We start from the raw sequence: 12,654 nt of genomic DNA on the forward strand, positions 1-12,654 counted from the left end.
TCAATTGGGGACAGTCATGGGTGATGAATGTTTGCAACCTACTGCGAAGCCTCATACCGCAATATAAGGAACGTCAAATACTAAGAAAGGGCGGCCTATGAAAGAATTACTACTTTCAATAAGTACACTTAAACGGCTAATTGGGAATAGAAAAACTGTAAAAAGCCCTCTGAGAAAGCCCCCCTCTAACCTTTGATAGTAAGCTTTTCTGTAGTCTGCCTGTTGATGTATTTTCCGTTTGAACTGTGCACAACATGAAGAGACGGAACACTGGCGGCTTGTCACAATGCCCCCCGATGACATCACAATAGCGCTGCTGCCTAGAAAACAAGCTGCGCAGAAGAAGTTGTTCTTTGGGTGGGAGGGTGGGCTAGTGGAAGGAGGGGGCAATCTCTTTTTTTCCCGGGTGGTAGGGGGATGACAGGAGAAGGGAAGCGGGTGGTGAGAAAGGTACAGAGGGCAGGGTTTGGGGGCTGGGAAGGAAAGGGAAAAGATTAGGGTTTGGGGATGATGAAAGGGCTTTCTACGGGTAAGGATGGCAAAGGGTGGCAGTGACGGAAAGTCAGGCAACCTGTCCTGTCCGTCTTTTTGTATCGTGAATTGGAAAGACTGCAAGGGGGAGGGGAGTTGCTTGCGCCCTAAAGGAGGAGTTATTCAGATTCATTGCAGTGGGCGGCGGCTGCAAAACGCACCATTCTTCTTGTTTTGGCTCTGCAAAGCAGCCTTTTCAAGGGTTGGCTTGGGTGACAAAATGTCTTGTGTAGGCGTGGGTTTGTCTCCCTCTCGCTCTCTCTCCCTAAGATGTGTCCGGCATAGGCCAGGGTGCCACTCGAGGCCCAAACCAATTCTGGTTATCGCTTCTCGGCCTTTTGGCTAAGATCAAGTGTAGTATCTGTTCTTATCAGTTTAATATCTGATACGTCCCCTATCTGGGGACCATATATTAAATGGATTTTTAGAACAGGGAGATGGAAAAAGAGCTTGCTCTGTCCACTCCACGCATTGACCTGGTATTGCAGTACCTCCAGGAACGGTGCACCCCTTCTTAACCCAGTTTCCAAAAGCAGAACTCAATTCACCTGATTCATATTAGCCCGATTTAATGAATTGGAAGAAAGCATACGTCTTCATATGCACCTCAATTTGGCCCATTCACTTTTCACACTTCCTCCTTTTGTTTTTTATCTTTCACACTTTTGACTTTCTTTATTCATCCAAATAGCAAACTCATCACCACTCAACCTGACCAACTCGGCTATGTCCCCGTGCTGCAGTTCTCTGTCTTATCTAGATCATTTGCAATTGAATGGAATAGATCCCTTTTGGACAAAGTGGATTCACCTGCTGCTGCAGTGACCACAGGTGTGATAACATCTAGAATTGGCATCTGGTGCGATCTCTCCGCTTCCACTCCAAAGAAAGTTACCTGTTTATTCCTATCATGCATTGGTTTTTGGGGTTTTCTTTGAGTAATGATGATCTCTTTAGTAGTCTGTTGGCGCCCTCTCCTGGAGGAATAGTTTGCTTGCTCTTGGACATTCTAAAAGAGAGGTCATGATAGACATTGAGCTTCTGAGCTCAATTGGGGACAGTCATGGGTGATGAATGTTTGCAACCTACTGCGAAGCCTCATACCGCAATATAAGGAACGTCAAATACTAAGAAAGGGCGGCCTATGAAAGAATTACTACTTTCAATAAGTACACTTAAACGGCTAATTGGGAATAGAAAAACTGTAAAAAGCCCTCTGAGAAAGCCCCCCTCTAACCTTTGATAGTAAGCTTTTCTGTAGTCTGCCTGTTGATGTATTTTCCGTTTGAACTGTGCACAACATGAAGAGACGGAACACTGGCGGCTTGTCACAATGCCCCCCGATGACATCACAATAGCGCTGCTGCCTAGAAAACAAGCTGCGCAGAAGAAGTTGTTCTTTGGGTGGGAGGGTGGGCTAGTGGAAGGAGGGGGCAATCTCTTTTTTTCCCGGGTGGTAGGGGGATGACAGGAGAAGGGAAGCGGGTGGTGAGAAAGGTACAGAGGGCAGGGTTTGGGGGCTGGGAAGGAAAGGGAAAAGATTAGGGTTTGGGGATGATGAAAGGGCTTTCTACGGGTAAGGATGGCAAAGGGTGGCAGTGACGGAAAGTCAGGCAACCTGTCCTGTCCGTCTTTTTGTATCGTGAATTGGAAAGACTGCAAGGGGGAGGGGAGTTGCTTGCGCCCTAAAGGAGGAGTTATTCAGATTCATTGCAGTGGGCGGCGGCTGCAAAACGCACCATTCTTCTTGTTTTGGCTCTGCAAAGCAGCCTTTTCAAGGGTTGGCTTGGGTGACAAAATGTCTTGTGTAGGCGTGGGTTTGTCTCCCTCTCGCTCTCTCTCCCTAAGATGTGTCCGGCATAGGCCAGGGTGCCACTCGAGGCCCAAACCAATTCTGGTTATCGCTTCTCGGCCTTTTGGCTAAGATCAAGTGTAGTATCGTTCGAAAAGGTGGTTTAAGGCTCCGGCCACCTTAGTACAATGATGCAATGCACACTGGAAGGTTGCGCTTGTTAGTACTTTGGGAGGATAGTATATCCATCTAGAGGAAACCATGGCCCTACCAGGATCGAGGCTATTAGACTGAGTAAGTGTGGGGGCTATGGTGCAATGTGCCCCAGGATTGACGACCCTGGAGTGAGTCTGAGCTTGCTGGCTTGGGACCCCGGCGAGCCTTGGGCTCTGTAGCACACCGTACCTTGCCCTTTCATACTTTCTGAGCATATTGCTCTATCCCGGCCTTCTGGCTAGGAAGGGAAATTTTTATAATCATGGTCGGAGGTCCGTTCAGCTTTGGGCTGAGAAACCAACACCCGGTTGGAGGTCCGGGTCAGCTTTGGCTGAGAAACCAACACCCGGTTGGAGGTCCGGGTCAGCTTCGGCTGAGAAACCAACACCCGGTTGGAGGTCCGGGTCAGCTTCGGCTGAGAAACCAACACCCGGTTGGAGGTCCGGGTCAGCTTCGGCTGAGAAACCAACACCCGGTTGGAGGTCCGGTTAGCCTTGGGCTGAGAAACCAACACCGGTTGACGGTCCGGGCAGTTTCGGCTGCGAAACCAACAACTAGTAGCTCTCTACTCCACTTGGGTAAGATGCCTGGGTGGACGCTGGGAGCAACGACAAGGCTCAACCAGGCTTCGGCTTGGGGGAGCACCGAAGATCCCTGACCCTTGCTGTGGCCTTCTGGCTCGGAGGGACGGGGTTGATTTTTGGGGACCCTCTCCTCACGGAGGGGTCCACACGAATCCTAGCCTTTGCACTGTTTTTGGTGTGACTTCGGTCATGCATTTTTTGCGGTGCTTTGGAAAGCTTCATTAAATCAAAATCTGTTCTTATCAGTTTAATATCTGATACGTCCCCTATCTGGGGACCATATATTAAATGGATTTTTAGAACAGGGAGATGGAAAAAGAGCTTGCTCTGTCCACTCCACGCATTGACCTGGTATTGCAGTACCTCCAGGAACGGTGCACCCCTTCTTAACCCAGTTTCCAAAAGCAGAACTCAATTCACCTGATTCATATTAGCCCGATTTAATGAATTGGAAGAAAGCATACGTCTTCATATGCACCTCAATTTGGCCCATTCACTTTTCACACTTCCTCCTTTTGTTTTTTATCTTTCACACTTTTGACTTTCTTTATTCATCCAAATAGCAAACTCATCACCACTCAACCTGACCAACTCGGCTATGTCCCCGTGCTGCAGTTCTCTGTCTTATCTAGATCATTTGCAATTGAATGGAATAGATCCCTTTTGGACAAAGTGGATTCACCTGCTGCTGCAGTGACCACAGGTGTGATAACATCTAGAATTGGCATCTGGTGCGATCTCTCCGCTTCCACTCCAAAGAAAGTTACCTGTTTATTCCTATCATGCATTGGTTTTTGGGGTTTTCTTTGAGTAATGATGATCTCTTTAGTAGTCTGTTGGCGCCCTCTCCTGGAGGAATAGTTTGCTTGCTCTTGGACATTCTAAAAGAGAGGTCATGATAGACATTGAGCTTCTGAGCTCAATTGGGGACAGTCATGGGTGATGAATGTTTGCAACCTACTGCGAAGCCTCATACCGCAATATAAGGAACGTCAAATACTAAGAAAGGGCGGCCTATGAAAGAATTACTACTTTCAATAAGTACACTTAAACGGCTAATTGGGAATAGAAAAACTGTAAAAAGCCCTCTGAGAAAGCCCCCCTCTAACCTTTGATAGTAAGCTTTTCTGTAGTCTGCCTGTTGATGTATTTTCCGTTTGAACTGTGCACAACATGAAGAGACGGAACACTGGCGGCTTGTCACAATGCCCCCCGATGACATCACAATAGCGCTGCTGCCTAGAAAACAAGCTGCGCAGAAGAAGTTGTTCTTTGGGTGGGAGGGTGGGCTAGTGGAAGGAGGGGGCAATCTCTTTTTTTCCCGGGTGGTAGGGGGATGACAGGAGAAGGGAAGCGGGTGGTGAGAAAGGTACAGAGGGCAGGGTTTGGGGGCTGGGAAGGAAAGGGAAAAGATTAGGGTTTGGGGATGATGAAAGGGCTTTCTACGGGTAAGGATGGCAAAGGGTGGCAGTGACGGAAAGTCAGGCAACCTGTCCTGTCCGTCTTTTTGTATCGTGAATTGGAAAGACTGCAAGGGGGAGGGGAGTTGCTTGCGCCCTAAAGGAGGAGTTATTCAGATTCATTGCAGTGGGCGGCGGCTGCAAAACGCACCATTCTTCTTGTTTTGGCTCTGCAAAGCAGCCTTTTCAAGGGTTGGCTTGGGTGACAAAATGTCTTGTGTAGGCGTGGGTTTGTCTCCCTCTCGCTCTCTCTCCCTAAGATGTGTCCGGCATAGGCCAGGGTGCCACTCGAGGCCCAAACCAATTCTGGTTATCGCTTCTCGGCCTTTTGGCTAAGATCAAGTGTAGTATCTGTTCTTATCAGTTTCTCGGCCTTTTGGCTAAGATCAAGTGTAGTGTTGTTCGAAGAGGTGGTTTAAGCTCCAGGCCACCTTAGTACAATGATACAATGCACACTGGAAGGTTGCGCTTGCTAGTACTCTGGGTGGATAGTATATTCATCTAGAGGAAAACATGGCCCTACCAGGATCGAGGCTATTAGACTGAGTAAGGGTGGGGGGCTATGGTACAACGTGCCCCAGGACTGACGACCCTGGAGTGAGTCTGAGCTTGCTGGCTTGGGACCCCGGCAAGCCTTGGGCTCTGTAGCACACCGTACCTTGCCTTTTCATACTTTTTGAGCATATTACCCTATCCCGGCCTTCTGGCTAGGAAGGGAAATTTTTATAATCCCGGTCGGAGGTCTGGTCAGCTTTGGGCTGAGAAACTAACACCCGGTTGGAGGTCTGGGTCAGCTTCGGCTGAGAAACCAACACCCGGTTGGAGGTCTGGGTCAGCTTCGGCTGAGAAACCAACACCCGGTTGGAGGTCCGGTTAGCCTTGGGCTGAGAAACCAACACCGGTTGACGGTCCGGGCAGTTTCGGCTGCGAAACCAACAACTAGTAGCTCTCTACTCCACTTGGGTAAGATGCCTGGGTGGACGCTGGGAGCAACGACAAGGCTCAACCAGGCTTCGGCTTGGGAGAGCACCGAAGATCCCTGACCCTTGCTGTGGCCTTCTGGCTCGGAGGGACGGGGTTGATTTTTGGGGACCCTCTCCTCACGGTGGGGTCCACACGAATCCTAGCCTTTGCACTGTTTTTGGTGTGACTTCGGTCATGCATTTTTTGTGGTGCTTTGGAAAGCTTCATTAAATCAAAATCTGTTCTTATCAGTTTAATATCTGATACGTCCCCTATCTGGGGACCATATATTAAATGGATTTTTAGAACAGGGAGATGGAAAAAGAGCTTGCTCTGTCCACTCCACGCATTGACCTGGTATTGCAGTACCTCCAGGAACGGTGCACCCCTTCTTAACCCAGTTTCCAAAAGCAGAACTCAATTCACCTGATTCATATTAGCCCGATTTAATGAATTGGAAGAAAGCATACGTCTTCATATGCACCTCAATTTGGCCCATTCACTTTTCACACTTCCTCCTTTTGTTTTTTATCTTTCACACTTTTGACTTTCTTTATTCATCCAAATAGCAAACTCATCACCACTCAACCTGACCAACTCGGCTATGTCCCCGTGCTGCAGTTCTCTGTCTTATCTAGATCATTTGCAATTGAATGGAATAGATCCCTTTTGGACAAAGTGGATTCACCTGCTGCTGCAGTGACCACAGGTGTGATAACATCTAGAATTGGCATCTGGTGCGATCTCTCCGCTTCCACTCCAAAGAAAGTTACCTGTTTATTCCTATCATGCATTGGTTTTTGGGGTTTTCTTTGAGTAATGATGATCTCTTTAGTAGTCTGTTGGCGCCCTCTCCTGGAGGAATAGTTTGCTTGCTCTTGGACATTCTAAAAGAGAGGTCATGATAGACATTGAGCTTCTGAGCTCAATTGGGGACAGTCATGGGTGATGAATGTTTGCAACCTACTGCGAAGCCTCATACCGCAATATAAGGAACGTCAAATACTAAGAAAGGGCGGCCTATGAAAGAATTACTACTTTCAATAAGTACACTTAAACGGCTAATTGGGAATAGAAAAACTGTAAAAAGCCCTCTGAGAAAGCCCCCCTCTAACCTTTGATAGTAAGCTTTTCTGTAGTCTGCCTGTTGATGTATTTTCCGTTTGAACTGTGCACAACATGAAGAGACGGAACACTGGCGGCTTGTCACAATGCCCCCCGATGACATCACAATAGCGCTGCTGCCTAGAAAACAAGCTGCGCAGAAGAAGTTGTTCTTTGGGTGGGAGGGTGGGCTAGTGGAAGGAGGGGGCAATCTCTTTTTTTCCCGGGTGGTAGGGGGATGACAGGAGAAGGGAAGCGGGTGGTGAGAAAGGTACAGAGGGCAGGGTTTGGGGGCTGGGAAGGAAAGGGAAAAGATTAGGGTTTGGGGATGATGAAAGGGCTTTCTACGGGTAAGGATGGCAAAGGGTGGCAGTGACGGAAAGTCAGGCAACCTGTCCTGTCCGTCTTTTTGTATCGTGAATTGGAAAGACTGCAAGGGGGAGGGGAGTTGCTTGCGCCCTAAAGGAGGAGTTATTCAGATTCATTGCAGTGGGCGGCGGCTGCAAAACGCACCATTCTTCTTGTTTTGGCTCTGCAAAGCAGCCTTTTCAAGGGTTGGCTTGGGTGACAAAATGTCTTGTGTAGGCGTGGGTTTGTCTCCCTCTCGCTCTCTCTCCCTAAGATGTGTCCGGCATAGGCCAGGGTGCCACTCGAGGCCCAAACCAATTCTGGTTATCGCTTCTCGGCCTTTTGGCTAAGATCAAGTGTAGTATCTGTTCTTATCAGTTTAATATCTGATACGTCCCCTATCTGGGGACCATATATTAAATGGATTTTTAGAACAGGGAGATGGAAAAAGAGCTTGCTCTGTCCACTCCACGCATTGACCTGGTATTGCAGTACCTCCAGGAACGGTGCACCCCTTCTTAACCCAGTTTCCAAAAGCAGAACTCAATTCACCTGATTCATATTAGCCCGATTTAATGAATTGGAAGAAAGCATACGTCTTCATATGCACCTCAATTTGGCCCATTCACTTTTCACACTTCCTCCTTTTGTTTTTTATCTTTCACACTTTTGACTTTCTTTATTCATCCAAATAGCAAACTCATCACCACTCAACCTGACCAACTCGGCTATGTCCCCGTGCTGCAGTTCTCTGTCTTATCTAGATCATTTGCAATTGAATGGAATAGATCCCTTTTGGACAAAGTGGATTCACCTGCTGCTGCAGTGACCACAGGTGTGATAACATCTAGAATTGGCATCTGGTGCGATCTCTCCGCTTCCACTCCAAAGAAAGTTACCTGTTTATTCCTATCATGCATTGGTTTTTGGGGTTTTCTTTGAGTAATGATGATCTCTTTAGTAGTCTGTTGGCGCCCTCTCCTGGAGGAATAGTTTGCTTGCTCTTGGACATTCTAAAAGAGAGGTCATGATAGACATTGAGCTTCTGAGCTCAATTGGGGACAGTCATGGGTGATGAATGTTTGCAACCTACTGCGAAGCCTCATACCGCAATATAAGGAACGTCAAATACTAAGAAAGGGCGGCCTATGAAAGAATTACTACTTTCAATAAGTACACTTAAACGGCTAATTGGGAATAGAAAAACTGTAAAAAGCCCTCTGAGAAAGCCCCCCTCTAACCTTTGATAGTAAGCTTTTCTGTAGTCTGCCTGTTGATGTATTTTCCGTTTGAACTGTGCACAACATGAAGAGACGGAACACTGGCGGCTTGTCACAATGCCCCCCGATGACATCACAATAGCGCTGCTGCCTAGAAAACAAGCTGCGCAGAAGAAGTTGTTCTTTGGGTGGGAGGGTGGGCTAGTGGAAGGAGGGGGCAATCTCTTTTTTTCCCGGGTGGTAGGGGGATGACAGGAGAAGGGAAGCGGGTGGTGAGAAAGGTACAGAGGGCAGGGTTTGGGGGCTGGGAAGGAAAGGGAAAAGATTAGGGTTTGGGGATGATGAAAGGGCTTTCTACGGGTAAGGATGGCAAAGGGTGGCAGTGACGGAAAGTCAGGCAACCTGTCCTGTCCGTCTTTTTGTATCGTGAATTGGAAAGACTGCAAGGGGGAGGGGAGTTGCTTGCGCCCTAAAGGAGGAGTTATTCAGATTCATTGCAGTGGGCGGCGGCTGCAAAACGCACCATTCTTCTTGTTTTGGCTCTGCAAAGCAGCCTTTTCAAGGGTTGGCTTGGGTGACAAAATGTCTTGTGTAGGCGTGGGTTTGTCTCCCTCTCGCTCTCTCTCCCTAAGATGTGTCCGGCATAGGCCAGGGTGCCACTCGAGGCCCAAACCAATTCTGGTTATCGCTTCTCGGCCTTTTGGCTAAGATCAAGTGTAGTATCTTTCGAAAAGGTGGTTTAAGGCTCCGGCCACCTTAGTACAATGATGCAATGCACACTGGAAGGTTGCGCTTGTTAGTACTTTGGGAGGATAGTATATCCATCTAGAGGAAACCATGGCCCTACCAGGATCGAGGCTATTAGACTGAGTAAGTGTGGGGGTTATGGTGCAATGTGCCCCAGGAATGGACACCCTGGAGGGAGTCTGAACTTGCTAGGTTGGGACCCTGGTAAGCCTCAGACTCTGTCGCACGCCGTGCCTTGCCTATTCATACTTTCCAAGCATATTGCCCTATCCCGGCCTTCTGGCTAAGAAGGGAAATTTTTATAATCCCGGTCGGAGGTCCGGTCAGCTTTGGGCTGAGAAACCAACACCCGGTTGGAGGTCCGGGTCAGCTTTGGCTGAGAAACCAACACCCGGTTGGAGGTCCGGTTAGCCTTGGGCTGAGAAACCAACACCCGGTTGGAGGTCCGGTCAGCCTTGGGCTGAGAAACCAACACCCGGTTGGAGGTCCGGTCAGCCTTGGGCTGAGAAACCAACACCGGTTGACGGTCCGGGCAGTCTCGGCTGCGAAACCAACGACTAGTAGCTCCCTACTCCACTTGGGTAAGATGCCTCGGTGGACGCTGGGAGCAACAACAAGGCTCAACCAGGCTTCGGCTTGGGGGAGCACCGAAGATCCCTGACCCTCGCTGTGGCCTTCTGGCTCGGAGGGACGGGGTTGATTTTTGGGGATCCTCTTCTCACGGAGGGGTCCACACGAATCCTAGCCTTTGCACTGTTTTTGGTGTGACTTCGGTCATGCATTTTTGCGGTGCTTTGGAAAGCTTCATTAAATCAAAAATCTGTTCTTATCAGTTTAATATCTGATACGTCCCCTATCTGGGGACCATATATTAAATGGATTTTTAGAACAGGGAGATGGAAAAAGAGCTTGCTCTGTCCACTCCACGCATTGACCTGGTATTGCAGTACCTCCAGGAACGGTGCACCCCTTCTTAACCCAGTTTCCAAAAGCAGAACTCAATTCACCTGATTCATATTAGCCCGATTTAATGAATTGGAAGAAAGCATACGTCTTCATATGCACCTCAATTTGGCCCATTCACTTTTCACACTTCCTCCTTTTGTTTTTTATCTTTCACACTTTTGACTTTCTTTATTCATCCAAATAGCAAACTCATCACCACTCAACCTGACCAACTCGGCTATGTCCCCGTGCTGCAGTTCTCTGTCTTATCTAGATCATTTGCAATTGAATGGAATAGATCCCTTTTGGACAAAGTGGATTCACCTGCTGCTGCAGTGACCACAGGTGTGATAACATCTAGAATTGGCATCTGGTGCGATCTCTCCGCTTCCACTCCAAAGAAAGTTACCTGTTTATTCCTATCATGCATTGGTTTTTGGGGTTTTCTTTGAGTAATGATGATCTCTTTAGTAGTCTGTTGGCGCCCTCTCCTGGAGGAATAGTTTGCTTGCTCTTGGACATTCTAAAAGAGAGGTCATGATAGACATTGAGCTTCTGAGCTCAATTGGGGACAGTCATGGGTGATGAATGTTTGCAACCTACTGCGAAGCCTCATACCGCAATATAAGGAACGTCAAATACTAAGAAAGGGCGGCCTATGAAAGAATTACTACTTTCTATAAGTACACTTAAACGGCTAATTGGGAATAGAAAAACTGTAAAAAGCCCTCTGAGAAAGCCCCCCTCTAACCTTTGATAGTAAGCTTTTCTGTAGTCTGCCTGTTGATGTATTTTCCGTTTGAACTGTGCACAACATGAAGAGACGGAACACTGGCGGCTTGTCACAATGCCCCCCGATGACATCACAATAGCGCTGCTGCCTAGAAAACAAGCTGCGCAGAAGAAGTTGTTCTTTGGGTGGGAGGGTGGGCTAGTGGAAGGAGGGGGCAATCTCTTTTTTTCCCGGGTGGTAGGGGGATGACAGGAGAAGGGAAGCGGGTGGTGAGAAAGGTACAGAGGGCAGGGTTTGGGGGCTGGGAAGGAAAGGGAAAAGATTAGGGTTTGGGGATGATGAAAGGGCTTTCTACGGGTAAGGATGGCAAAGGGTGGCAGTGACGGAAAGTCAGGCAACCTGTCCTGTCCGTCTTTTTGTATCGTGAATTGGAAAGACTGCAAGGGGGAGGGGAGTTGCTTGCGCCCTAAAGGAGGAGTTATTCAGATTCATTGCAGTGGGCGGCGGCTGCAAAACGCACCATTCTTCTTGTTTTGGCTCTGCAAAGCAGCCTTTTCAAGGGTTGGCTTGGGTGACAAAATGTCTTGTGTAGGCGTGGGTTTGTCTCCCTCTCGCTCTCTCTCCCTAAGATGTGTCCGGCATAGGCCAGGGTGCCACTCGAGGCCCAAACCAATTCTGGTTATCGCTTCTCGGCCTTTTGGCTAAGATCAAGTGTAGTATCTGTTCTTATCAGTTTCTCGGCCTTTTGGCTAAGATCAAGTGTAGTGTTGTTCGAAGAGGTGGTTTAAGCTCCAGGCCACCTTAGTACAATGATACAATGCACACTGGAAGGTTGCGCTTGCTAGTACTCTGGGTGGATAGTATATTCATCTAGAGGAAAACATGGCCCTACCAGGATCGAGGCTATTAGACTGAGTAAGGGTGGGGGGCTATGGTACAACGTGCCCCAGGACTGACGACCCTGGAGTGAGTCTGAGCTTGCTGGCTTGGGACCCCGGCAAGCCTTGGGCTCTGTAGCACACCGTACCTTGCCTTTTCATACTTTTTGAGCATATTACCCTATCCCGGCCTTCTGGCTAGGAAGGGAAATTTTTATAATCCCGGTCGGAGGTCTGGTCAGCTTTGGGCTGAGAAACTAACACCCGGTTGGAGGTCTGGGTCAGCTTCGGCTGAGAAACCAACACCCGGTTGGAGGTCTGGGTCAGCTTCGGCTGAGAAACCAACACCCGGTTGGAGGTCCGGTTAGCCTTGGGCTGAGAAACCAACACCGGTTGACGGTCCGGGCAGTTTCGGCTGCGAAACCAACAACTAGTAGCTCTCTACTCCACTTGGGTAAGATGCCTGGGTGGACGCTGGGAGCAACGACAAGGCTCAACCAGGCTTCGGCTTGGGAGAGCACCGAAGATCCCTGACCCTTGCTGTGGCCTTCTGGCTCGGAGGGACGGGGTTGATTTTTGGGGACCCTCTCCTCACGGTGGGGTCCACACGAATCCTAGCCTTTGCACTGTTTTTGGTGTGACTTCGGTCATGCATTTTTTGTGGTGCTTTGGAAAGCTTCATTAAATCAAAATCTGTTCTTATCAGTTTAATATCTGATACGTCCCCTATCTGGGGACCATATATTAAATGGATTTTTAGAACAGGGAGATGGAAAAAGAGCTTGCTCTGTCCACTCCACGCATTGACCTGGTATTGCAGTACCTCCAGGAACGGTGCACCCCTTCTTAACCCAGTTTCCAAAAGCAGAACTCAATTCACCTGATTCATATTAGCCCGATTTAATGAATTGGAAGAAAGCATACGTCTTCATATGCACCTCAATTTGGCCCATTCACTTTTCACACTTCCTCCTTTTGTTTTTTATCTTTCACACTTTTGACTTTCTTTATTCATCCAAATAGCAAACTCATCACCACTCAACCTGACCAACTCGGCTATGTCCCCGTGCTGCAGTTCTCTGTCTTATCTAGATCATTTGCAATTGAATGGAATAGATCCCTTTTGGACAAAG

At 48.4% G+C, this 12,654-nt stretch overlaps 6 non-coding genes and 4 pseudogenes across 6 annotated transcripts; all 10 read left to right on the forward strand.

The window, feature by feature from the left end:
• Positions 1-853: 853 nt before the first annotated feature.
• On the forward strand, positions 854-1,044 carry LOC142273903 (U2 spliceosomal RNA). The gene has a single exon (XR_012738295.1). It is a non-coding gene; the product is annotated as a U2 spliceosomal RNA (small nuclear RNA).
• Positions 1,045-2,431: 1,387 nt separating this feature from the next.
• On the forward strand, positions 2,432-2,573 carry LOC142273891 (U2 spliceosomal RNA; annotated as a pseudogene).
• A 739-nt stretch (positions 2,574-3,312) lies between these two features.
• Positions 3,313-3,508, forward strand: LOC142273837 (U2 spliceosomal RNA). Its single transcript, XR_012738278.1, has one exon. It is a non-coding gene; the product is annotated as a U2 spliceosomal RNA (small nuclear RNA).
• A 1,387-nt stretch (positions 3,509-4,895) lies between these two features.
• On the forward strand, positions 4,896-5,060 carry LOC142273844 (U2 spliceosomal RNA; annotated as a pseudogene).
• A 681-nt stretch (positions 5,061-5,741) lies between these two features.
• LOC142273794 (U2 spliceosomal RNA) lies at positions 5,742-5,937 on the forward strand. The gene has a single exon (XR_012738239.1). It is a non-coding gene; the product is annotated as a U2 spliceosomal RNA (small nuclear RNA).
• Positions 5,938-7,324: 1,387 nt separating this feature from the next.
• LOC142273904 (U2 spliceosomal RNA) lies at positions 7,325-7,515 on the forward strand. The gene has a single exon (XR_012738296.1). It is a non-coding gene; the product is annotated as a U2 spliceosomal RNA (small nuclear RNA).
• A 1,387-nt stretch (positions 7,516-8,902) lies between these two features.
• LOC142273888 (U2 spliceosomal RNA) lies at positions 8,903-9,044 on the forward strand (annotated as a pseudogene).
• Positions 9,045-9,741: 697 nt separating this feature from the next.
• LOC142273834 (U2 spliceosomal RNA) lies at positions 9,742-9,937 on the forward strand. Its single transcript, XR_012738275.1, has one exon. It is a non-coding gene; the product is annotated as a U2 spliceosomal RNA (small nuclear RNA).
• Positions 9,938-11,324: 1,387 nt separating this feature from the next.
• Positions 11,325-11,489, forward strand: LOC142273845 (U2 spliceosomal RNA; annotated as a pseudogene).
• A 681-nt stretch (positions 11,490-12,170) lies between these two features.
• LOC142273795 (U2 spliceosomal RNA) lies at positions 12,171-12,366 on the forward strand. Its single transcript, XR_012738240.1, has one exon. It is a non-coding gene; the product is annotated as a U2 spliceosomal RNA (small nuclear RNA).
• Positions 12,367-12,654: the final 288 nt, after the last annotated feature.

The sequence above is a fragment of the Anomaloglossus baeobatrachus genome, unplaced genomic scaffold (genome assembly GCF_048569485.1).
Source record: "Anomaloglossus baeobatrachus isolate aAnoBae1 unplaced genomic scaffold, aAnoBae1.hap1 Scaffold_366, whole genome shotgun sequence".
Classification (NCBI taxonomy): Eukaryota; Metazoa; Chordata; class Amphibia; order Anura; family Aromobatidae; genus Anomaloglossus; species Anomaloglossus baeobatrachus.